The 23,862-nt window shown below is 39.8% G+C and overlaps 1 pseudogene; it reads left to right on the forward strand.

The window, feature by feature from the left end:
- Window positions 1-1,148: 1,148 nt before the first annotated feature.
- LOC125614573 lies at window positions 1,149-17,438 on the forward strand (annotated as a pseudogene).
- The last annotated feature ends 6,424 nt before the right edge of the window (window positions 17,439-23,862 follow it).

The following is a 23,862-nucleotide window of genomic DNA, read 5'->3' on the forward strand; positions in this document are numbered from 1 at the left end:
TCCTTGTCAGTGCTGCTCTGCTCAGATGACCAGTATTTTATTAACAATTTTTGCTTTTCTTCAGGAGGGACAATAAATGGTCTGTGGTTTTCTTGTCATGTTTCCACTATATTTTGTATAAGAGAATATTTGCCTTGTAGAATGAGTTGGAAAGTGTTCTTTCTTCCCTATTTTCTGAAAATGTTTGCAGATGAGAATACCAGCTCTGTTAAGAGCCACAATTTCCTTTCACTTAACAACTGCTCCTCTGTAATAACAGCCTGTTGTTCTACTTTAAAAAGAAGGAACCATCCTTTAAATCTTAGAAAGACCAGTCATTATAATTTTTAAGCATCTCTCTTGCTTTTCTTATTCATCATTCATGGGGGTCATTTTCTCAGGGTTTTTAGCTTTCAAACCTTTTTTGTTGTTCCTGGGATTGAATCCAGGCACACTTAAGCATGTCCCCATCCCCTGCTATATTTTTATTATTAGAGACAGGGTCTCACTGATTGTTTAGGGCCTCATTAAGTTTCTGAGGCTGGCTTCCAACTTAGAATTCTCCTTCCTCAGCCTCCAGAGTCAATGGAATTATAGGCATCACCACTACAAGGGCTCAGACTTAATTATATTAATAATTTTTTTTTTACTTTTTGTTCAGAATTATGAATGAGGATCTCTAGACTTAAGATCTGTAGCTAGAATTACCTCTGTGATAAATTTTCTAAATCACTCATTTATATAGCAGGTATGATTTCACTCATCTGCTTATACTGAGAGGCCTCAGGGAATAAAGTTAGCAAGGAGGGCTCCCTGGGATCCAGGGTTTAATGCAGACTAAGGATGAGGTCTTGCTCTTGAGCAACATGGATCCTCAAGCAACAAAATTACCTCTTGGTTTAAGGTCTGTGCAGGCAGATCATGGAGAGGAGCCTTGTAGTATCCTCTAAACATCCACAGCAGAATACAAGGAGAAAATCTTTGCTCGCTTGGATGTGGCATCTTTTTTAGTTGGCAGTAGCTGTGGGCACTAGTGCTGCAGTCCTGCAGTCCATAGGTACAGGAAGAAGATCAACTGGAACATCAGCCATGGGGAGAAAGGCGAAGAAGGGGCAGTATGCTACCTTTGAGGAGCATGTGAGAACTGAGGGCATGTGAGAACTGAGGGCATGTGGGAACTTGCAAGAGTGCTGGGAACCCCCAGGGTACACCTCTGGTGTGGTGTTCCAGGGGCAGCAGCTGCTCTGGCATGTGGGCCCCAATCAACAGGGACTGGTACCACTACCACCAGTAGAGGAAGTTTCAACAAAAGCTGCAACCTCTACCTGGGAATGTTCCTGCTGCTGCTGCTGCTGCTGCTGCTGCTGCACCTGGTGAGTCCCTTGGTACTTAGGGTAGGTGGAAGATTAGGAAGGATCTACAGACCCAGGTCTGTCTCAAGACAGAAAGCTGGTGTGTGTGGGAAGGATCATGATTCTTAAGAGATGGGAGCAAAAGAACTTCTGGAATTTGGGACAGAAAATGTGAGGGGCACTGGGATTCACCAGAACAGAAAGACATAAAGATGACTTGGGGGGTCTGAACTCATTAAGAATTGATGCTGGGTGAAAGGATGCATCAGACTCTGCTTGTCACCAGGAGTGTTGACCTATTTTGAGGTGCATAACCTGAGGCCTCATAGCTTGTTATCCTGGGACTGTATTTGGTATAAAATGTTGTACAAGATAACCAGAAGGCAAAAGGAAATGACAGAGCTAGCCTATTTCAGTGGTTGGCCCTCCACTCTTCCCATTTTGCTTTGAGAAGGCAGGATCAATGATCACTTACTCCCCTTGCAATTTCCACACCACTGAGAGATAGTGATCTGTAGAAAGATATAATGTATCAATGTAAAGTACTTTGTGCTAAAGAAGCATTGCAGCCCCTTGTTGGGGTTTGACACTTTCACGAGGTTGTGATAGGTGAATGCTTACTGAATATTTATGTTGATGAACTTTTTAGCTAAGTTTAATATATCTTACTTAATATTGAACTTTTAAAAATCACAACAGCAATACCAAAATTTTTGTATCCTGGTTCCAGTGTGCCTTTAGTTTTTAAAGAGTTGTAGGTGGACATGTTTGTTGTGAGGCTTCTTTTTCATTAATCGTCTGTCTCATTGAAACAATGCTTGCTAGCCTATCCTTACTCTTGCCTTCTGGTTGCCAAAAGTGCTCTCAGAAATAGAAGGGCCCAGGCTGGGGTTGTGGCTCAGTGATAAAGCACTTGCCTGGCTTGTGTGAAAGACTGGGTTTGGTTGTATAAAAAAAAATGAATAAAATCAAAGGATTGTGTCCATATACAAGAAAAAATAAAAATTAAAAAATAAAAGAAGGATCCCTACCCCACCAAATCTTCTCTTCTCTTGTCTTGAGCCTTAACTATATTTTTCTGCACTTCAAGGTTGCTTGTGATTGTTAACATCTTTTTCAGTTTGTTCTCCTGATACGAATTTGGTTAAAAACAATACCTGACTGCATACTGATAGCAGGGACTTATTCTTAGTTCTGTTATTTAATATGTCCTGAACATTTATGTTTTTTGCACAATTTTACATATCTTTAATCAAGGTAGACCCACTGTTGGAAGGATTCACCTTGTAATTAAATAGCAACCTTGAATACCTATGTAAAAATTGTATTAATTACTAATTATTCAAACACTTCGTAGCACTATAATTTATTTAGATTTGGTTGGTAATATGGAAAATGAGTTATTTGTTTACAAATGGCTTATATGTTTATGATTAAAATACACAACTAAAGCATTAAGCCAAGTTGGGAAATTTTCAGGTTTTATCAACAAGTGAATTTTCTGAAAAATGTACTATATACAGAGATATTTAGACTTCCATTTTTTGCACATGGTCCTGTGTGTATTATTTGAAGTTCACAACTGAGGGAGGTGAAGGTGGAGCTTGGAACAGAAGCACTGGGGGCCTGATGCTGACTTCCTATGTGCTCCATGAGCCTTGGCTCATGTCCAAAGACCTTGTTCCCAGTCTTCAGCTCATCAGTTGTATGGCCTTGTGTAAGTTACCCCACTTCTTCAGATCTTGTTCTACCACCTGTAATGCAGGGATACTGTGTTTCTTTTGGTAAAGTAGCATCTGAGGTCCCAAGAGATCAGGTTATTTGCCCAAGGTTCTATAGAGAGGAAGTGACAGGACTTGGAATGTTAGCCAAGGTCCTGTTGTGTCCAGGTCTTTGGCCTTATACAACACCATGCTGTCTGATATGGTGTACATCAGATCACTATGAGCTCCAAGAAAACAGTAGATTCACTTATGTTTGGGTTATGACAATCATGGGCCATCATGGTCAGCCTTAGTGGAGAGGAGGAGCTGAATAGTGAAGAATGGAGGGGCATATACATTCTTCATGACACAATGAAGCAGCAGCATATACAATGCCCAGGCCTGGTAGGATGTTCTACCCCTTCTTCCCTGTAGAGAACCTGTGCTTTCTCATGGCCTAAGAATTGTTGCCTTTCTTGTGTCTTCATTTGATCCAGATGTGCTATTTTTCCAATTGTGCTTTTTGAATTTTCCATAGTAAATTTCCTTGGTAAGAACCCCTTTATTTCTAATTGCTATAAGTCTAATTAAATAGGATACTCATTCAAGTCCTAGCATAGCCCTGGACATAGAGCAAGTCTTGGGCAGGCTAATGTTTATTTTCACACCTAGTTGATGGCTCTTCCATGATAGACTGCAGCCACTCTCTTATTCTGCAGCAGTAGCACCTCTGCTTACGTCCTGCATTTCTTTGGCCATTCTTCCTTCCACCCACTTCTCATAGATGTCAGATTTCCATTGCTGTCAAAAACAACTGAGAAAAATGAGCTTAAAGGAGTGAAGATTTAATATGGCTCATGGTTTCAGAGTTTCATTTCCTGGTATGTTGTCTCTGCTGCTTTGGGCCTGACAAAAGGCAGCACATCATGGCAAGAGCCCATGGCCAAAGAGGCTGATCATATCATGGCAGCCAGGAAGCAAAAGAGAGAGATAGGACTGGACTCCCAATATTCCTTTTGGAGGCATGTCCCTGGTGATCTAACTTCCTTCTACCAGGTTCCAGCTCCTATAGATTTCACTATCTCCAAGTAGCACTGACAGGCTGGTGACCAAGTCTTAAGCACATGGGTCTTTCAAGGACTTTTAAACTATAGCAGATGCCTTTGTGTGAATTATGTAAAGGATGGTTCAACCAAAAAATATCATTTGCTAGCACATTTGACTGCAGCACTTGAGATCTCTGTGTAGGATACTACCTGCACACCCACTAGCAAGTCTAGCCTGTTTCACTCAATGTTATTTTGACCAACTTCTTGATGTGCTGCTGTTTCCAAAAGGATTGCCTCTCATCTTGGTCATTACTAGCATTTATATTCAGTTTCTCTGTCAGAAAGCCTCTTGATGTAATTGAATCACATGGTCCACATTTTCTTTACTCCTTGGACTCTCAGACCCTCATTATCTGGGCCTTCCACCTCTAGGCCTTCATTTACTCTCACATTGAGATTTCTGACCCTTTGCACTTTTCCTGTTATTCACTGGAACATGACAACTCCCTCCTCCTGCCCTACGCTGCATGAAGTAGAGTGGGGATTCAGGTGAAGAGCTCACAGCCTGGCAATGCTGAAAATATATTGTTTCCTGTTCACTGGGCCTCCACAAGAAGTGCAGATCACCAGCTGGATTTGGGGTGAATGACATCTATGGAAGTTGTCCTAAAATGCCCTGCTTTAGATGACTGCTTGAATGTGGGTGAAAAGGGCCAGCTCTATGCAGGTATCCACTTTCCTGAAGTACACATTTTAATGAAGGACTTCACCCACAGTCCCCAGGGCACTTATCTTCACTCTTCTCATGCTGATGCTACCTCCCGTGAGTGATGAGTCCACTCTTCCACAAAATCCCTCCCATGTACTCTCACCCTCTCAATAGACCAGGCACATCTGCAGTAGAATCTCTGCACTTAGCTTATGTTTCTGTATCTTCCACAGAGGGCCCAACCCCTGCTGCACTGGGAGGTTGGGTGAAACACCCTCCACAATGGGGTCAGTTTCCTTTCTGTTATAGTTGTGCAAGTTCACCACTAGGTTCCTGGCAGCTTTAACTGTGTCTGCCACCCTGTTCCCTGAGATCCCCCTTAGCCATTGGTTAGGGGTTGAGTAAGTACTTTCCTGAGATAAACCATGTTTCCTGTACTCTTCATCACTCTCGTGCCCTATCATTTTGTTTTAAGTGGAGATGCAGCTGACTCAGTTTGATCTCTTTTGCATGGTACTAGGTACTTACGGGTGATTATTGTTTTCTGAATTTAATCTCTCAAATGACGTGCTCTAATTAACACCCAGGCTCATTCCCATTTTATTTAACCCTGAATCACTTCCTGCTCCCTATGAAAGCAAAACATGGAGTGGCTCTTCATGGTGCTAGATTTTATTTTTTCTAATGGATATTCCCCCTTTGTCCCAGAAATTGTATTATTTTACTATTATTACTGGAATATATAACACAACAGATAATGCCTGTTGAGTACACATGAGGCAGGTGCCTTTGTAAGAGTTTTGCATGAACTATATCATCACATCCTCATCATGCCCTGGGGAGGCCCTGTCCCTACTCCATTTTCAAGCTGATAAAACTGGCACAGAATAGTTGATTCACATGTTTGTGGATGCACAGCCAACCATGCCCTCACCAAGCAGCTGGAGTTCTTACCCACCAACCATTCCCAACTCTCCCAGGTCATTTCCCAGCATGCACTTGTATTGGCATACATGGGCAGGAAGACACACAACACTGACAGTGTGCACAAGAGGAGGGGGCAGAAAGTGAATTTCCCTGCCATGCTTGTCCCAGTGTGCCCCTTGAGGGGCAGCCTCCACAAAGCCTCCTGTGTTCTCATCCTATGACATTGTGTACACAGGTGAGTGAACATTTGCATGTGATGGCCCCAGGTTTGATCATGTAGTACCTTTGTTACCTAGTGTCCCATTTGTCTGTAGGGTTTTTCCCTACCCTGAGTAAAAAAACATGGGCAAGTGTTGTGGTGACAGGCACCCAGATTCTATTCCTGCTCTCAGAGACACAAAGAATTGACCTGGATTTCAGAATTTCCAGCTCTACACAGCAATAAAATTAATCAAAAATACAAGTGCTCAGCGAATTCCCCAGCCATTAAGGGGTAGGAGGATGGCACATTCTTCCTCCATCACAAAGGGACTCATATTTCCCATGTCCTTGTGCTGGAGAGAAGGGCCTTCTTGGCTTATGGACATAGTGATAAACTGTCCTGAGGCTTCAGAATATGGCACATATTCAGCTGTTCCTAGGTCTGCAATCTTATTTTACCACTTGAAACAACTCCTGGCTCTAGAGAGCTCTTATGTCCATGTGGTGTGTCACCTCATATAAAGGTAAACTCTCTGACTTATTTGGTATTTAGATAGCCTATTTGCCTATTTGAATTCGACTCAGAGTTGAACACACATGTATCACCTGAGATAAGCTGGTGTGTAATGTAACAGCCTGCCACAGTCTGGCTGGGCACAAATCACGAGCTACTGAAGCAGGAATAAACTTTATTTCTGAACTCCACCAGCACACTCCACACATGCTCCCGGGAACTCCCCCAAATGCCATGCGCCTCCTCCAGCAACCAGCAACTGGAAATATCCCTCCTCCAGTACTTCCCCAACCAATGAGAACTCTCAGGAAATCCCGTGAGAGCTCAAGCAGAACTCAATGGGAACTCTGCCAGAACTCAAAAGTCATCATCTTAATGGCTCGCTAGCGTCACCTCTCAACCACTACTTCTGGCAAAAATGCCATGCGTCATCCCAACTTGGCTGTGGCCCTCAACATCTCCCCCCTTTTGTTTAATTAAACAACAAGCAATGTGGCTTAGGGACTGTGCCTCTTAGGCTGTCCAATACTACATATGGTCCTTACACATCATAGGATGAGCTGACCTCAAGGCGTCAGCCTCCTGTCTTAGGTTGGTACCACTGCAATTGGATCCTACCCATCACTGACTACCAGTCCAGCATACAGCCATACTTGTGGATAGGACTTTGCACCAGTGGGGGGTGAGGTTCTTTGCTTCACTTCTGTTGGCCCCCAAATTTGGCCTTGGTGCCACTGGGGGGGTGAGGTTCTTTGCCTCACCTCTGTTGGCCCCCAAATTTTAGATCATCACTAGCAGAAGGGAGGAGGATACAAAATGCCATGACACCAAGCCAATTGATGGCTCCTTTTGGAAAAATTGTACCACCAATGACACCATCTGCAAAGATACACCAACACTACCACAATTCGCTGCATCAACAGATAGTTCACAATGCATACAAGTGATACATAGTCCAGGCAAGTTATACAAGCAGTTCAAAGCAGAGGAATCCATCAATATGTCCATTTCCTCCCAAAGTAAATCAACTCCTTGATTGAGCATTATTTGTTGAGTTATTATTCATTGATGCATCAGTTTATACAGTTTGTTGTGATAACTATCGAAGAAGCTGTAGTTTGGTTTTATCTTTGTCTTCACCGGCACTGGGATGAAGATAGGAATTCTGGCAATGATGGCTAAAAAAAATATGTAACATTCCAACAGGTACTAAGAAAAAAATTTCCTGAACAGTTGATATTATCCTGAACAGAATTATTAAATATAATGAAAAGGAAAGGTGAAAGTAAACAAACAGATCTGTTAACCTGATTTTTTGTTCACATATTAAAACAATCCTCAACAGCTGTTTACCCAATTTAAATTAAACCATTTAAATCACGTGAATTAAAAAAAATTTTATCCATTTTTTTATGAGCGCTCCTCATATATGATATATGGACATACACACATACAGACATACAACACAAAACACAAGTGTGCACACATAACATACAACACATAAGGCAATAGTAAAGGCCTTGTAGCTTTACACAGGTGAAATCTCCGTTGCAATGTTTAAAAACTCCGTAGTCAAAAAATAAAAATGATCAGAGAAAACATTAACCTAGGTCTGTATGAGCTCAAAAAATAAAATAGAACTTCATGATGTGGGAAAGGGCACTAATAAAATAGATATTGAAAAAAGCATCTTGGTTAATCACTGTTGCAGATGTAAGAATAGCCAACCTGGAGCTCTGGATATCAGCTGTTATGGATTTGAGTCAAATCATCTTCTTTTTGGTCTGTAGAAATTGCTTTGGGTAGTCTCTCTGGAATCCAAATCGGCTGCTGTTCTCTCTTTGGAAACACACAAACAGAACCCCAACTCCAGACAATCACTGGGTCAGGACCTTTCCATTGTCCTCTTAGAATATCCTTCCAAAGTACCTTAGGCTTATGTACATTTTTTGGACACATATGCCTTTCTGCAGCACTAAGCCCTGATGAATCCAAATTTAAAAAGTTTAGAGTAAAAAGGGTTATTTTAATTTTATCTTTGGGGGATATATACCCCTTTCCAAATCCCTCTTTTTGCTTTAATAAGTACATTTTAATAGTTTGATGAGCTCTTTCAACTATGCCTTGTCCCTGTGGATTGTATGGAATTCCTGTTATGTGAGTAATGCCAAATGATGAGCAAAATTGTTTAAAAGATGTAGAAGTATAAACAGGACCATTATCTGTTTTTAACTGTTTTGGAATGCCCACAGTGGCAAAATTTTGTAAGCAATGATCTATAATATCTTTAGTTTTTTCTCCGGCATGAAGGGAGCCCATCAAAAATCTGGAAGAAGTATCAACTGTAACATGCAAATATTTTAATTTTCCAAATTCTGGCAAGTGTGTGACGTCCATCTGCCAAATATGATTAGGTATCAGTCCTCTAGGATTGACTCCAAGATTAATTTGTGGTAAAACGGTAACACAATTTTGACATTGTTTTATTATTTGTCTAGCTTGTTCATTAGTTATTTTAAAATGCTTTTGTAAAGTATTAGCATTGACATGGAACCCTTTATGAAAATTTGTAGCTTCTTCTAGTATAGAGAAAATATGTATATCATGTGTAGTTTTATCTGCTAAATCATTGCCCAAACTAAGGGCTCCAGGCAATCCTGTATGAGCTTTGATATGTCCTATAAAGAATGGATCTTTTCTGTCCCAGATTAGTCCATATAGTGGAAAACAAAGAGAAATCAGTAGAGGAAGGAGAAATCCTACCAGCATCTTCAAGGGATACTATAGCATTAACTATATACTGACTATCAGAAAATAAATTAAATACAGAATCTTTAAACATCACAAAAGCTTGTTATACTGCCTTAAGCTCTACCTTTTGAGCTGATTGTTTGGGTACTCAAAATGTAAATATTTGATCAAGGGTAACTACTGCTGCTGTAACATTATTTGACCCATCAGTGAATATATTTGGAGCATTCATGATAGGTGTTTTTCTTGTCATTTTTGGAAAAACTACAGGATGCCAAGACCAAAAAGACAATAAAGGATTAGATGGTAAGTGGTTATCAAATGAAACATTAGATTTGCACATGATTATTGCCCAAGTTTTTAACTCATTAGCTAACTCATCAATTTGATCCATAGTATATGGAATAATAATTTTATTGGGAGAAATTCCAAACACTCCCTTTGCTGCTTTTATTCCTTTTAGTATTAATCATCCTGAAGCCTCAGGATACCTAGTAAGAATAGTGTTAGGAGAATAAGATAAATGTATCCATAATAATGGACCTTCTTGCCAAAATACTCCTGTAGGAATATTTTTTGTTGGTAGTACAATAAATAATAAAGGCAAACTTATATCAATTCTATCCAAATGCATATTTTCCATATATGTTTCAATAATTTTTAATGCCTTTCTTGCTTCAGGTGTTAACATTCAAGGTGAATTTGGATCTGATGGACCTTTTAGGAAATCAAATTAAGGTCCCAACACTCCTGTTGGTATGCCTAGATAAGGCCTTATCCAATTTATGTCTCTTAATAACTTTTGAAAGTCGTTCAGTGATTTGAGTTGATCTACTTGTATTTGAATTTTTGGTGGACAGATCATGATTGAGGATAATAGAACTCCTAAATAATTAATTGGAACATTTAATAGTACTTTATTGCTATCTCTGGATTATAATTTTTTAATAAATTTGTAAGTGCAGCATAACATTCTAGCAATGTGTTTTTATCTTTATGTGCTAATAATACATCATCCATATAGTGAAATATTTGTAGTTCAGGATTTTGATTTCTAAGTGGCTGGATTGCTTTGGTAACATAAATTTGACACATACTTGGGCTGTTAGCCATCCCTTGAGTGAGTATTTTCCATTCATATCTCTGATCAGGACCTTCATGATTTAGTGCAGGGATAGTAAATGCAAAACATGGACTATCCTCAGGATGAATTGGAATTGAAAAACAAAAACAATCTTTAATATCTATAGCTAAAATGTACCAGGTGTTTGGCAAAGAAGAAAATTGAGGAATCCCCGATTGAGCAGGTCCCATAATAACCATCTCATTATTAATGGCTCTTAAATCTTGCAATAATCTCCATTTACCAGATTTCTTTTTAATGACAAAAAATGGGAGTATTATAGGAAGATACGGAAGGTTGTATATGTCCCTCCGCTAATTGTTGTTTGACCAAGTCATGGGCTGCTTGTATCTTTTCTTTAGTCAGGGGCCACTGAGGAACCTATACTGGTCTTTCTGATTTCCAAGTAATTTTTATTGTCTCAGTGACCTCTTCTGAAAACACAATTCATGTCTATCTATTCCTTGATCTATTTGAATTGGTGCTGCTATACCTTGTTCTTGTTCTCCTAATCTTTTTCCTTTCCTAAAACATTGTCTAGTCCTAATAGTGGGCGCATTTGGGTTGATGTTATTTGTTAATGTCAAACCTAATTGATCTACGACATCTTGTCCCCATAAATTTATAGGAAGATGATCCAATATATATGGCTGTATAGTTCCTTCACATCCTTCAGGATCCTTCCAATCTAATACCATTGCACTTCTATGGGGATTAGTCACCACTCCTATGCCTCAAAGCTTGTTGTAATGGCCAATGTTTTGGCCATTCTTGACGAGATACGATGCTAAGGTCTGCACCTGTATCCAGTAGCCCATTAAATTCATGTGCTTGAATATTTAGTTTTAGCATTGGGCGAGAATCTAGATTTAAAGACAGCATAGCCCAATCTACACCTGGGGGGCTAATCCCCTGGAACCAATGCAAGCATCCATTGATGGAGGAATGGATAAACATGTTGTCCATCCACACAATGGAATATAATTCTCCCCACATTATGTTAAGTGTAGTCACACAATCACAAAAGGACATTTAGTACATAATTCTATAGATGATGTATCTAGAGTCATCAAACCCACAGAAACAGAAGGCAGGGGACTGGATGAGGGGCAGTGGGATGGCATTATTTCATCAGTACAGAGTTTCTGTTATAAAGATGAAGTCTAGCAACAGATGGTGGTTATAGTGAATTACTGAGCACTTCTGAATTCTGTGTGCACATAAAAATGGTTAATATGGGCTGGGACTATGGCTTAGTAATGCAGACAATATTTATAGCAGTTCAATTTACAATAGCTAAACTGTGGAAGCATCCTAGATGCACTTCAATAGATGAATAGATAATGAAACTGTGATATATATATATATATATATACACACACACACACACACACACACACACACACAATGGAATATTACTCAGCATTAAAAGAGAATAAAATTATGGCTTTTGTAGGTAAATGGATGGAGCCGGAGAATATTACGCTAAGCAATGTAAACCAATTCCAGAAAAACCAAAGACTGAGTGTTCTCTCTGATAGTGAATGATGATCCATAATGGGGGGGGAAGAAGACACAAAGAAGGGAAAATGACTCAAAGTTGAGGGAGGATGGGAAGGGAACATGGGAATGAGATGGACATAATTAACTAGGTACAGGTATGACTGCACATATGGTGCAATGCTACATTGGGTACAACCAGAGAAATGAAAAGCTGTGCTACAATTGTATAGAAGGAATCAAAATGCATTCTTCTATCATATATACCTAATTAAAATAAATGAGTTAATTAATATAAAGGATATTGCTTATGTTACTATTAACAGGTTTATATTGCCTTCAAATGAAGTCATAAATGAAAACAGTATTGTTTAAATTTCTCAGTTTTAATTTCTATCAGGGCAAGTATGAAAAAGGACACCCACATAAACGGAGCACTTGGGGCTCTCGGTGTTGGGAAAGGGCTGTGAACCTTGTATCAGTTACCTGTCCAGGGGGCTGCTTAGGAGGGGCAGTCACCTGTCTAAGGCCTGGATGACAGCCTATTGGGACTCACATGGGTGAGGTCTGCTCCTCCATCTTAGGATCAAGGTGCTGCAGCTCCACAAACATGAGTGCTTCATAAGTGCTCAGCACAGAGGCCATGCTAAACACCTAGGATCCTCTACTGCTCCTCTCATGCCCACACCATCCAGCAGATTGCCCAAAGGCTTGGTCTGAGTATGTCCTTGGCTTCTTCCACTTCATTTACTTATTACTCACTTCCATTGTATGTGACACCAGTGTTGGTGTGCAAAAAGTTGGACAGGCTTAAAAGTCACCATTAAGCCTGTAGACAAGCAAAGCCCTAGATTAGATGTACTGCCACTACACAGCAACTGGGTGTTCCCTGAAGACATTAGGAAGAGAAACTCCTTCTGGCACATTAACAGCACTCAAGAGGGCTTCCTCTACACTCACACTTCTGTGATGTACATCAACACAAGCCTTCTAAAGACAGAAATTGGCAGTGATGGAGGAAACTTACCTTACTTTTTGACAAATACTTTTCCCATAAGTCTTAGAAATTGACTATATTCATTAAATTCATCTTGGCTAACCTCTGGAAAGAGGAAAACTTTTTCCTAAATCAGATCAGGAGCTAGGGAAGTAGCTCAGTGTTGAGTCTGCACATAGCATGTACAAAGTCCTTGGATCTGAACCCAGCACCAATAAATAAATATTTTAAACATCTACTAAAAATTAATTTTAAGCAATGTCCCATTATGGTAATATCAAAGGGGAAAGAAAAACATTTACTAGATTCCCCATCTGTCCCCAGGACAGTCAAAGCCAACCTCACAGCTGCTACACAGGAAGTGGGTAAGAGTCTGCCTTCCACCTCCATCTTCCTCTCACACAGGCAGGTCTAGTCCTGATTTCCATGAGCTGCCTCATCAATAAGAAGTCATGAGGTCAGGCCAATGAACAAAGAGCTTGTAGATGCCTGGTCTAGTCCCTATTTGCTGCTTACTAATTGTGTGCTCATTGCCAAATCCCAGCACACCTTCAGGCTTCTATTTTCTCTCCTACACCATGCAGATCACCTTTATCCAAGGTCCTTTTGAGGATGGCAGAGCACAGTGAGTGCAAAAACCTGCCACTGGGACAGCACACTGTGGTCACCAGGACCATCTTCTAGAGCTGCTGACCCATCACTGAAAGCAGCTCCCTGAGCTGAGTGTGTGAGGGACTGAGTCAAGAGACAATGCCTAAATTTAACCTGGGTTGAGCCACTCCTGAGATGTGTGACTTGGGCAACTCATGTGTCCTCTCTCGGTGACAGATTCTCTTCTATTACATATGATTCTGCTCATGCCACAATCTAACTGTGATACTCAGAACAGGTCTGAAATCCCAGAACATGAAGAAGCTCTTTGTATCAGGTTGTATCTCTGCACTAAGCCACACTCATGGCCTGGAGAACTTAGCTACCACCTCTTGATTCATACCAGTGAATGGCCAGCAAGCCTGTCATCACTGCTGGATCCTGAAGTAATCCCACCAAGACCTGAACTTCTCTGGCCTTCTGAACTTCAGGCACCACTTGGCAGTCAGCACTGCATGAAGATGTGGCTTTGAATCTATGGCTATTGAGCAGGGATGGCTCATGAGCTGGTGGGTCAGGAGCCCTACCTGTCCTCTTGGCACCTCTCACCAAGTGTCCCAGGAAGGTCTTAAGAGGCGTTTTCAACCTTTCCCACCTTCTTTATACCCCTAACCAGCAATTTCTCTCCTGTACAATGTACCCAGAAATTCTTCCTCCTCTCTAGCCCAGGACTACAGGCTTCTGGGTCCATCTCTAGCCACAAATGACAGCTGATTTAAAGGAATTCCTGACTGCATCCATCACAATCCCACTGTCAAGATAGTTTAAAAGAAAATGTGCAGGAGATTCCTATCACTGCAACCCCTCAGAACAAGGGTGTCCCTTGCAGAATGCAGAGTGGCTCCACCCACTACCACACAACTAGCCTTTAAAACCTCATGGGTCACCTAGGCCTTGGGAAAATGGGCTGTAAGAGAGAAAGCTTATTCTGATACCACTGGGCAAAGCAAGTGAGAAAGGTGGGTGGCTGGCACCTAGATAGCCTTCAGCCTCCATCAAAGAGTAACTACTACCTCAGGGAGGAAGATCCTGGACACAAGGGTGAAACAGCTGTCTGGCAACAACAGCTAAGTCCCAACCCCAAAGGTAACAGCCCAAAGGGAGTCTACTGGGTAGCTCCAAGGCCTTGACCTTGTCAAGGTCAAGATAGACTGCTAGAAAGACTGAATCCCCTGCCTGGAGAACCTCCCCAATTCCAGGTACTATAATTGAAGCCCTCAGTGAACTGGAAGGCATAGATGTCTGATGTAAATAAAATCCTCCAAAATCAGGGCCTTGAGTTATCCCAGAAAACAACCACAACCCAGGGATGTGGAGTGAAGTCAAGGCCTGGAATCAGGGCTCAAAGCCCTATCTTTGGAGACCATTCAAACTCTCTGCATCTCAGATAGTATAGTTTCTACCAGGGAGTTGGTTAGTACAGCCTAAGAGGAAGGGGTTTCCTCAAGAGATCCAGATGTCAAGTTCTGCCCCCCTTCAGAATTTTCTCCCCACCAGGAAACAGTCTTCAAAGTGGTGAGATGCCAGACAGGAACTTAGGAATGCTTGTGATTGCAGGTAGAGAGCTGCTCACTGCTAACATTACCTGAAGTTCACTGCTATCATCATTTGAAGTTGTTTCTTTGTTTAGAACTGCTCTTTAGAAAAGTCCTAGCAGAACCAACTTAAACTAGTCAAAGATACAGAGCTCCTCTTCTAAGGAACCTAGGGCAAACTTTACTCACTCTATCTCATTATAATGCTAAATTTTCTGCCCTAAATGAAGTGCATCTACCATTTGTTTGGTTTGGTACTGGGAATAGAAGCCAGGGATGCTTTATCATTTTGTGGTAGAGATTTCTCAGAAAAAAGGAAAGAGAACATGATGCCATCTGTATCATTGTGAGCCCTTGGGAAATCAGTTTTGAACATTCTTGCTACTTTGTAGTATAGAAATAGAATGCCCAAACAAGAATATGTATTACCTCATATGAAGACAAAATTAGTATGTAAAAGGAAACTAACCGGACTATATAAGGGATCACTCCCTACACTAAATTATCAGCCTTTGGATAAGAATCCACTGAGCCTGGATGGACACAAATAAACACTGCTTCCTGTTGAATACACTGGTGTCCCCTGTCTGTGTGAGAATCCCATGCAACATTTTATTTGGTTTTGTTTGAGGCAGGATCTCACTTATCTTATCCTTCTCATTGCTATATATTTATAATGACCAGCTTGCTTAGAAGTGTTTACATCCTATGAGAAGTGATAAGAACATCTGAAAAATGATTTTGAAGACTCTTAAATAAATAGTAATCTTTAAAAACTGACATGAAAACCAACTCAAGTTTTAAGCTCCTTCTTTAGAAACATTAGATATGCTGTACTTCTTAAAAATAACTTATTCAAACTACTTGTGCCAATGTTTGCAACTCTTCTAAAATTACTCTTAAAATAATCTAATGTGAGATTTTTTCTATGGCAAGAATTCACATGGCTTGTATAGAAAGTCTCAACAGGGCTGTAGATGGAGCTTACTGCTAGAGAGCTTGCCTAGCATGTACGAGGTCTTGAAGTTTAACCACCAACACTGTAAGAAAAGGAAAGGGAGAAAGAAGGAAGGAATGAAGGGAGAAAGGAAGGAAAGAAGGAAGGAAGGAATTAAGGAAGGAAGGAAGGAAGGAAGGTGGAAGGAAGAAAGAAAGGAAGGAAAAAATAGGAGACAGGGCAGGATGGAAAGGAATGAGTCATTAAAACAAAAGGGCATGTGGTACAAACATAAATATATGATTTACTACCTTTTAAAAATTTTTACAGAGATTTAGAATTTTACTGACATCAAACTGGGTGACATTATGACTGTATAGAGTTCTGCCTTGGCCTGTCCTAAACCAAACTAATGGGTGAGTGACCTGGAGATGACTCCTCTCTGGCTTGATTGGGACAATCTTGAACCTGTGATGCTTCGGGATGCACAGCATAGTGAAGGGGCCAAGATTTCTCTGACAGGGAGCATGAGTGTGCTAGGCCCCTGGGAGCCCATGACCAGGGCTCCTCATAGGCATGCCCACAGATCCCCTCTCCACTGATGGTTCACAATGGTCTGCTCCGTTGCCTAGTGCATGTTTGTTTCTGACCAAAGGCCTGAGTGTCCACAGCCTGTTTTGGTGTGGCTGGGCATGGTGTGGTTGTGGAGGGACTAGTCAAAGCAGCCTTCGCATGATGGAGGGGCAACGGCTGCCCCTCAGCCATAGTTGCAGGTGGTACTGGAAGAAGTAAGCAGGGTTGTGGTTTGCATTGTCTGAAGACATGGAAACACACCCTAGTCCTTATGGCTGTTCATGGGAATTGGTGATATGTATAGCTATTGGATTTTTTGTTGTTCTCTTGTTTTTGTGGAGAAGTTATCAGTCTGTGAGAAGCAGGCATTACATGAGAAGAGAAAAAAACTTGCTCTAAAACTTTCTGGACAACTTGGAGAAAAATGTGAACTACTTGAAACAGCCTTGTTCAAAAACAGTAGAAGGCTTAGAGTCATTGCTAAAAGATGGCATTTTGTTGAAGAAGTCAATAGAAGCAGAAAATTTGGAGGCAATATATGAAAACCTGGATAGGTCCATATCTAAACTTGAAGATGAAATACTCTTTCTAGAAAAAGAGCTAAAATAAGAGAAAACTAAACATTGTCAACAGGATGAATTGAAGGTGGATATATCAAAAAGGATTAAGTTCCTAGAAGATGAATCAAAATCCCAAATATCTGAAGCTAAAAAAAGCCTTGAGAATATTTCAAATGAATGAAGAAGAAGTTATGGTAGCTATAAAAGAGGCTTGGAATGAAAATTCCCAACTTCAGGAATGTCAGAAACAGCTTTTGAAAGAAGTTAAGGTATGGAAAGAAAAAGTAAATGGCCTTAATAAATAAAAAAAAAAGTTATTTGAACACTCTAAAATACATGCAGAACAAGTTCTAAGAGATAAAGAAAATCACATCTAGGAACTTTTCAGTAACCCTGTCTCTCTAACTGTTCCTCGAGAGGTGTGTGGCTGTCTACACATGGGACAAAGTGCCAAGTGATCCTTCCTTCTTCAAGGATAAAATCAGGGCCTTAAGCAACTTAGTGAGGCCCTGCCTTTTTGTGACTGGCTTCTTTGAGTTGGCCTAATATTTTCAAGGTTCACTTGTGTCATAGCATGTTATCAGTACTCCATTCCTTTCTATTACAGAACAACATTCCATTAGATGGATATGCCATATTTATTAATCTTTTTTGTTAGTTGTCTGAGTCACTTGTACTTTTTGGCTATTTGAATAATGCTGCTGTAAACACTCATATACAAACTCTTGTGTGCACATATACCTTAGTTTCTCTTGGGTGTACACCTAGGAGTTGGATTGCTGGGTCATTTAGTAACTCTGTGTCTAACATGGAAGGAGTTGCCAGATTGTGCTAAACGCAGCCACATCCTTTACATTTCCTTCCCCAGGTCATTGTGTGTCCTTATCCCTGAGAAAATATGCTATTGTTCATGTCTTGATTGTAGCAATACTTCTAGCCATAAATTGGTCTCTTGTTATGACTTTGATTTGCAATTCCTTAATGATAAATGATAAATGACAGCTGTTTTGCAAACAATGATCTTTAGAGAAGTGCATATTCAAATCTTTGGACACTTTTTTATTGGATTTTCTTTGTTGTTGTAACAGTTCTTTCTATATTTGGGGTAACAGTCATTTCTGAGTTATAGTCTATGATGTTCAAATATTTTTTTTTTCCATTTTGGGAGTTGTCAATTCAATTTTTTAGCGCCTTTTTTGATGCTCAAAGATTTTATTTTCAACAAAGATCAACTTACTTATTACTTCTTTTCCTGCTTAGCTGGTGCCTTATACTTGTAACCACTACTAAATGTAAGGCCAAAACCATGTATTCCTATGTATTTTCTAAGAGTTTGTAGTTGTAATTTTGCATTGAGTTCTGTGATATATTTTGAGGGTATGTGTTTGTACACGTGTGTGTGTGTGTGTGTGTGTGAAGTGAGGGAGGGAGTTTGACTCCATTCTTTTCTATGTGTTTATCTGTTCTCCCAGCACCCTTTGTTGAAAAGGTTCTGCATCATTGACTTGCCCATGCATTCTTGATGATACCTTAGCACATCATAATATTGCCCATATACAAAAGGGTTTTCTAAAACTCATTCATGATTTGCTCTTCAGAATAAGAAGCCATGAAAGCCCCCTTGGTAAGAGGTTTGCTCTCTCCATCCTTCCCAGTTCACTGTACAGTGCCCACCTGCAGGTATAGGTACAGCCTGTCATTCCAGAGGCTGAGCTGTCTCTGAGCCTCAGGCTCTGAGGACTCTACTTCCACTGAGCACTCATGCCCATCCCTCTGTGTCTACATGACAGAGTAGCACTTCTGCCATATGACAACCTAGTTGCTACTTGACAAAGCACATGTCCATCTAGACTGGCCAGAAACCAAGGCACATTGAACCCAAAATGGACTGTTAGTCTTCCCAAGTACATAGCTGCAGGTGGCTTCCACACAGGTGTCTTCCTAGGATGTCATCCAAAGTGGCGCAGGAGCACATTCTGTTCTAATCCATCCATTAAGTAATCAGTTATCAATTGTATGCGTAGGGCCCTTGACACTTTGGACCCCAATTTTTCTGGCAAGAGGAGTGGATTGAGTCTTCTGAATTGATTCCTTTGAGGCAGGATACAGGTTTGTATTGGCACAGGGAGGAGTGGGCAGCCAGTGAACTGGGTCCCTGTAGATTGGCTTCCTGTATGAACCTCTCCAAGACCCTGAAGGGGTCCTTCCTTTTAGGATGGCACTTGGAGCCCTTCTACCCACACATTTGGAACTCTTTGAGAGGTAATTCTATACACTGCACCTGCTCATCTCTGAGAACTGATCACTTATTCATCTTTGTGCACAGAACTTTCTGCTGCTTTATTTCTATCAGGATCCACTCCTTGGCAGAAGTGCTTCTCTCTCCACTCACATTTCCTCTCAAAATTTGCAAAGACAAAGAGTGAGATTTCTATTTTTGGTATAATTTGAGTTAGACCATCATGCAAACTTTAGTTCTCTGAAACTTATTTTATGTATGTAAGTATGCCCACAATTGTATTTGTATTTTAACTTTTGTTTAAAATTTCATACAGTTTTACATGCCATACTCAGAGAGCATCCTAGGATTCACAAACATTAATAAGAAACACCATTTTATTTTAAATATTAGATTTCTTTAAGATTTGAATAGGTCTTAAATGTAAATGTCACAGAATCATAATTATGTGACAATTAATAAGCTTTTAGTTTCCACCCCATACTTTAAGGTTAAAGGAAAACTCATTAGACATGTTACATTTAGTGGAGTTTCTTAAGCAAGGAAAAGAGAATGGAAACAATATGAAACATTTACTTGTCATCCTCAGGACTGCAATAGCTTCACAGCACTTATGTCTCAGAGGTGGCAGGGCAGCACTGGGGAAGAGGAACAATGGGCTGAAAACAGCTTCCCAGGTCACATAGAGGCCCATTCCTAGGATTCTGCAATTCACACACTCAGCACCGCCATTTCTGAGCCTCTGACATGTTAGGAGTGTCCTCTGTACTAGGCTTTAACTAGATAGGTTGAGCACTACCTTCATTAGCAGATCCCAGACTCAAGGGTGGAGTCATCCTCAGGCCAAACCTAATTTAATGTATATGACAAAGTTTTAAGAAATGAGTAGCACACCTGATTTCCACAAATTATTTTAGAAAATGACCTTGAGACTGTAAATAACATCACTTTAATATTTTCATCCAAATTAACAATAACTAATAGCTGTATAGAGTGGTTTCTATGTAACAAAATGAATACACCATGTAATAAAAGGATTGTGAGAAGTGCGGCTAAGGAACTTCCCAATGATAAATAGTTCTTGGACTTTTATTTCAGAAAAACCTACAGTGTAAATAGTAATACATACAAAAATCAAGTTGAGTGTTGAATATGTATGAATGTGAAGTTTTTTTTTTTTTTTTAATTTTTTTTTAGTACTGGGGATTGAACTCAGGGGCATTCAACCACTGAGCCACATCACCAGGCCTCTTTTGTATTTTGTTTAGAGAAAGAGTCTCACTGAGTTGCTTAATGCCTCACTTTCGCTAAGGTTGGCCTTGAACTTGGGATCCTCCTGCCTCAGCCTCCCTGAGCTGCTGGAATTACATGCACACACCACCATGCCTGGCAATGTTAAGCACTTTTCAGTATGCTCAAGGGCCTGGGCTCAATCTCCAGCCCTGTAAAAAGAGAGGGAAATGGATTTAAGTTAAATATTTTGAAAATTTTGGCTAGGATTGTGGCTCATTGATAGAGCACTCACCTAGCACATGCAAGGCCCTAGGTTGTATCCTCAGCACTATATATATATATATATATATATATATCTCATATCNAAAAAAAAAAAAAAAAAAAAAAGTGTGGGGATATAGCTTAGTGGTAGAGTGCCTCTGGGTTTGATCCCTAATATAAATAAAATTCACAAGTGGCACAGTAATATTCCACTTGCAATTAAAATAGCTCCAACTGTAAGTCAAGCACAAAAAGAATTATGAACAAACACCATATCACAGAAAAAAATTTTTCGAATACTTGATCTCTTAGATGATCTTGTACCTCTTTGAACTTCAATGATAGTCATTGTATTTACATTTACTACAAAAATAGCTCAATGCTATGAGAATACTAGTATTCCCTGACACTTAATTTGATATTTATCTTTAATTAATTTTATGAAGATCAAGGATGCTTTCTAAATTCAGGTCAGTACATTCAAGAAAAGTTTTTGGATTGGTGGTAAACTGGCATGTTTATTTTTCAACAATACAACAGCTTACTCTTTAAATCTTTGTTCAACAAGATACCATTATCAGGGCTGGGGTTATAGCTCAGTGGTAGAGCACTTGCCCCTCACATGAGAGGCACTGGGTTCAACCCTCAGCACCACATAAAAATAAATAAAATAAAGATATTGCGTCCATCTTTAAAAAAAATCATAAACAAAGATACCATTGCCTTCTGAAGCTGTACACTTCTACTCATATTGCAAGTTGAATAGTACAGAGTATCAGATATTTCCTTTTCTGTTAATGAATTAGCTGTAATGTTGGTTTATGTTGTATATATGTTTATGTTGATCACTTTGTATTATAATCACAACTAAATCCTAGGCATGTTTATCTTCCAGGAAGTAGTATTCCTAAACACTAAAATAAAAAAAAATGTTCTTATGTTTGATAGAAAACTATTCAAAATCAATTTATGCTGGTTCATCATAGATATGTAGATATATTTTAAAGGTAATGTGAATAAATCTTTCTGCTTTAATGGTCAGCTATAAATATATGATTCAGCTATGAGACTAAATATTAAGTATTGATCAAATCTATTAATGAATTCGTGTTTGTAAAGACCTTTAGTTCTCATTAAATATAGCAGCTTATTAAAACCATTAACATCAAGGTGACTTTGTAAGATAGTGGTATTTACTGGGGCAAAGTCCTTTCTGTGGTGTCCCCCAAACCCTCCATCAAGTCCTGTCGATGAGGTTGGTAAAAAGACTCTGACTCACTCACCCTGCTCACAGGAAGGTGGGTAGTCCCTATCTCAATGACTATCTCAGTCCTGGGGCTTCCAGGGCCTCTCACATGCTAGGCAAGTGCTCTGCCACAAACCTATATCCCCAGTCTCTTTTATTTATTTTTTAATTGGTTTAGTCTCTTTTAAATCCTATTGCAAGACAGAGTTTTCCTACATTGCACAGTTTGGACTCAAATTTTTAATACTCCTGCCTCAAATTTCTGAGTCACTGAAATTATAGGTATGTTCTACCATGGCTGGCATGATGAGCCAAATTACTGAAATTTCATAATAAGACTGGCAGGTTTTTGACCTTTCTATACTTTATTAAGCATTGAGTATTAAATGTGATTTATAGTCATCATAAAACTATTAGCAACATAGCCACAGTGCAGATGTAGGGGGCACCTATGATACCATGTGAGTTAAGCTTTGTTTTTAACACTACTGTGCTGTTGTTCAATTTGCTTTCAGTATCATAGCTGCCTTTAGATAGACACAAAGATCTGAGAGTTTTTTTTTCCAAACCTTAAATATATTCCAAGTGTAAAACAGAAAACAATTATTTTGGGTAGATTAGTTAAAATCAAAAGCCACACTACTATCCAAATGTAAACTCTAGTTAGGTGAGTGTTTCCTTTTAATAATGTCAGGTAGTGAATTACTTCACTATACATCTCTATCCTTCAATTCTACTTCTCCTTTTTGTAATATCTAGGACTGGGTATTACAATTTTCTGTTGCTTGACAATGATGATGAGAAAGGTATAATTACTTTCATAATTTGTAAATTTGAGCCCATTTTCTGAGTTACTAAAAGTTATATTTCCTTTTTTCCTTCAGTGTTATATGCACTAGAGTAGATCATTTCGAGAAGTAAGTATATATCTCCCTATGATAATGTGGCAGAACACAGACTCAGAGGTATTTAATCTGTGAGACAGCATTCCAACTGAGACCATTTAGTTTTGAAAGCAAGCTCATATACTATTGTTGCTTTTTATGTGATCAAGTATTACCAAGATCATAGTTTTTTGAATGTTAACTCAATGATTAGGCTTTCTTGGTGACATAATGAAGTGTGATTCAGGGTGTCATTTCAGGAGTTCATTCACTGAGTAGAGAGGAAGAAGAGAGTGGAAGCTAGACTTGAGGCTTCATCAATCAGCATAAACTAAAATTTTCTGAACATTAAAACCCAATAAATATTGCTATGATGTGACATACAGAGTGGAGGCTGATAATCTCTTCTCCACATTGAAATCATCATTTTGACCCTGCTTACCTCTCAGGTGGTTTGGGAGGTGCCATCAAAGAAAGAAATTGCATGAACAGCTCTTCTCCATGTTGATCACATATTGGAGGAAGGAGGTAAAATAAATTCAGAAGGTGTGTGACCTGAATAAACTGACAAGTCAGTGACGGTGTCCAAGGGAATGAACTCATGATGCCAAATGTTCCCATATGAAGAGGAACAGGACCCACACTGAAGAGAATGAAAGCTCTACCCATTGGACCTGATGCAAAAGGATCCCATGGTGCCCTAGCAACACACCATGCTGTCAATGCTGCCTGAGCGCCACTGCCCATTTCACCTGGGGAAGGCAAAGAGAGGTTGAGGGAGGTTGAGAAGAGGTGTGAGAGGAATTCAGGAGGTGGATGGGCTCAATGAGCCTTCATATTCCTCTCTCCTCCCTCCATGGAACCTCCTGCACTTCTCTATCAGAGGTCCAATCTTAACAGACAGAGGTGGGAGAGCTGGGGTCACAAGCAGCTTAAAG

The sequence above is a fragment of the Marmota marmota genome, unplaced genomic scaffold, assembly GCF_001458135.2.
Source record: "Marmota marmota marmota unplaced genomic scaffold, marMar, whole genome shotgun sequence".
Classification (NCBI taxonomy): domain Eukaryota; kingdom Metazoa; phylum Chordata; class Mammalia; order Rodentia; family Sciuridae; genus Marmota; species Marmota marmota.